Consider the following 3318-nt stretch of genomic DNA (forward strand, 5'->3'; position numbering starts at 1 on the left):
CCTCTCAGGTCTGCCTTTGCTGTGGCCCATAGGTTTTGGACTGTTGTATTTTCATTTGTTTCCAAAAACTTTTTGATTTCTTCTTTTATCTCATTATTGACCCATTCATTGTTTAATAGTCTACTCTTCAGTCTCCATGAGTTTGCAAGTTTTTGAAGTTTCTTTTTGAGGTTGATTTCCAGTTTCAATCCCTTGTGGTCTGAGAAAATTCTTTGTATTATTTCAATTTTTCTGAATTTGCTGAGGCTTGTTTTGTGTCCTATCATGTGGTCTATCTTTGAAAAACTTCCATGCACATTTGAAAAGAATGTGTATTTTGCTTCTTTGGGATGTAAGGTTCTATATATGTCAGTTAAGTTCATTTCATTCAGTGTATCATTCAGCTCCACAATATCCTTGTTAATGTTTTGTTTGGAAGATCTGTCCATTTTTGACTGTGGGATGTTAAAATCATCTACTATCTGTGTGTTTCTATCTATATCTTTTTTAACTTGTCCAAGATTCCTTATATATATTTGCGTGCTCCTATGTTGGGTGCATATAAATTTACAATGTTTATATCTTCTAGGTAGATTCTTCCTTTAAGTATTATAAAGTATCCCTCTGGGTATCTTTTTATGATCTTCATTTTGAAATCTATTTTTTTCTGATATAAGTATCTCAACCCCTGCTTTTTTCTCTTGCCCAATTGCTTGGAATATTTCTTTTTCATCCCTATACTCTCAATTGTGTAGGTCTTTTGTTCTGTGGTGGGTCTCTTTTAGGCAGCATATGTGTGGGTCATGTTTTTTTTTATCCATTCAGCTATCCTCTGTCTTTTGATTGGGGCATTAATCCATTTACACTGAGAATTATTATTGATGGAAACTTGTTAATTTTTTTCTCTTTGTACCTGTGTTTTTGTCTATCTCACTCTTTTCCTTCATCTTCTTTAACCATCCCCTTTATCATATTCTGTAGAGCTGGTTTGGTGGAGACGTATCCTTTTTGCCTTCTTTTGTCTGGGAAACTCCTTATTTCCCCTCCTATTTTAATTGAGAGCCTTGCTGGGTAGAGCAGCCTTGGTTGTAGGGCTTTGCTTTTAATTACTTAGAATATTTCTTGACATTCCCTTCTGGCTTGTAGAGTTTCTGTTGAGATGTCAGCTCCTAGCCGTATTGGGGTCCTCTTGTATATTACTATCTCCTTCTCCCTTGCTGCCTTTAGGATTGTTTCTTTGTCTTTGATATTTGCCATTTTAATGATGAGGGGTCTTGGAGTGGGCCTCATTGGGTTCCTCTTGAATGGGGACCTCTGGGCTTCCTTGACCCATGAGACCTCTCTTTAAATTGGGGAAGTTTTCCATTATTACTTTTTCAAATTGTTTCTCTGTCTCTTACTCCTCTTCTTCTCCTTCTGGTAACCCTATTATGTGGATATTATTGTGTTTCAGGTTGTCCTGCATTTCCCTAAATGCCTCTTCATTCTTTTTAGTCTTTTTTTCCATTTCTTGTTCTTTCTGGGTGCTTTTTTTCTTACCTTGTTCTCCTGTTCGCTGATTCGATCCTTGGCCTCATGTAGCCTGCTTTGATTCCTTCTACTGTGTTCTCCAATTCAGAAATGGTATTCTTCATATCTTCTTAAGTCTTCCTTATAGTTTCTATGTCCTTTTCCAAGCTTATATAGTTTTCCATACGTTTCTGATAGTTTCTCTGCAATTCCTCATAGTTATCTTTGAGCTGGCTGTGCTCATTGAGCTTACTGAGAGCCATTGCTTTGAATTCAATATCTGAGAGTTCCCTTGCCTCTATTTCATTTAGCTCTCTCTGTGGGGATTCCTAATTTCCCCTCAACTGGAGGGGAACTTCTTTTTCTTCCCATTTTTGTGAGAGTATTTTTTTTTCTTTTTTTTTTTTCTGCTTCAATTTATCCATCTAGATTTCCTAACTTTGTGGATTAAACTTCTATGGTAGTAGGTGGGTCTTTTTATTTATTTATTATCTTTTCGTTTCTTTCTGGGTCTGCCACTGATGGTGTCAGTTGTTGACCCTATCTGACTTTGGTCCGTTTGTTTGAGACTTTCAGGAATCTACTGTCTGTGTCTGTCTCCTGTGATTGTCAGTCTAGTCACTCTTGTCCTCATCTGTCACACTTAGTCACCACAGGGCAGAGCCGTGCTTCCTGATGGTGGGACTGTTGTGCCCTTATAGGCTGCTGTCACTAAGAGGAATAGTCAACGTGATCAAGATGTAGATCGTGGACTGGGGAAGAGTAAGTACTAAGACTCACCAATGCCTCTACCTCCAGTCTCTCCTCGAGGTTCTCTGGGCAGCTCTGTGACCCTTTCGGGCAGGGATCCACTATTTCTGCAGACCGCACTGCACTCGCAGGCTGGCACAGGGGCTGGTCAGCCCTCGCCCTCGCCCACCGCACTGGCGCAGGTCCACACATGCCCTACCGGGACCTTCGCACCCTCGCCAGTTCCGTGGATGCTCACCCTCCTGAGCCCTCACCGGCCTGCGCGGTCGCGGGTCCACAAACCCTCTCACCGGCCACTGGTGTGTGCACCCCTGCACCAGATGATTTTGGGCCATCTATTCTGTGCTTTTCTGCATTTGGCTCTTTCGGGGCATGGCCTGCCCATGCACAGTGAAGACTATGAAAAGGACAAGGAGTAGGGATTCCCCAGTTTCTCCTCCCATTATTTCCCCAACGCCTCTGTCCCCAGTGTCTCTTCGAGGGTCTCTGGGCAGTTCTGTGACCCCTTCAACCAGTAATCCACTATTTCTGTGGACCGCATTGCAATCCTGGGCAGTCTAGCTGGCCCACGACCACTTCTGCCTCTTTGGGGGTGTGGCCTGCCTGCGCAAAATGGGAACTATGGAATGGGGATGGAGTTGGTACTCCCTGGTTTCTCCTGTTCTTTCCCCCAACGTCTCCATCTCCAGTCTTTGCTCAAGGGTCTCTTTGTAGCTGTGTTTCCTCCTTGGCCAGGGATCCTCTATATCTTCCAGCCAGTCTGCACTCAGCCCCCAGCTCACACACGCACAAGCTGTGTGTGGAGCACACAAAAGGCAGGTTTATTAATTCACATATGCCTAAGTGAGATGGTAGCTGTAGAGTGGAAGGTGAGTTATCACCCGGGCTCCACTGGACACTGTCTCAGTTCTATTCACAAAGTTTACCTCACAATCTTTCCTCAGGCACCAGCCCACTCTGCTGCTGCCTCTACTCAGAGATCAAGGAAGGCGGCTGCCACTGCAAATTTTTGCGTTGGCCCTTTAAATGTCTCTCTGCATATCCAGCCACCTGTCTCTGCTTTTCAGGATTGTGTTTTGT

The sequence above is a fragment of the Pteronotus mesoamericanus genome, unplaced genomic scaffold, assembly GCF_021234165.1.
Source record: "Pteronotus mesoamericanus isolate MK-2021 breed Mesoamerican mustached bat unplaced genomic scaffold, CSHL_Meso_final scaffold_12, whole genome shotgun sequence".
In the NCBI taxonomy this organism is placed as follows: Eukaryota; Metazoa; Chordata; class Mammalia; order Chiroptera; family Mormoopidae; genus Pteronotus; species Pteronotus mesoamericanus.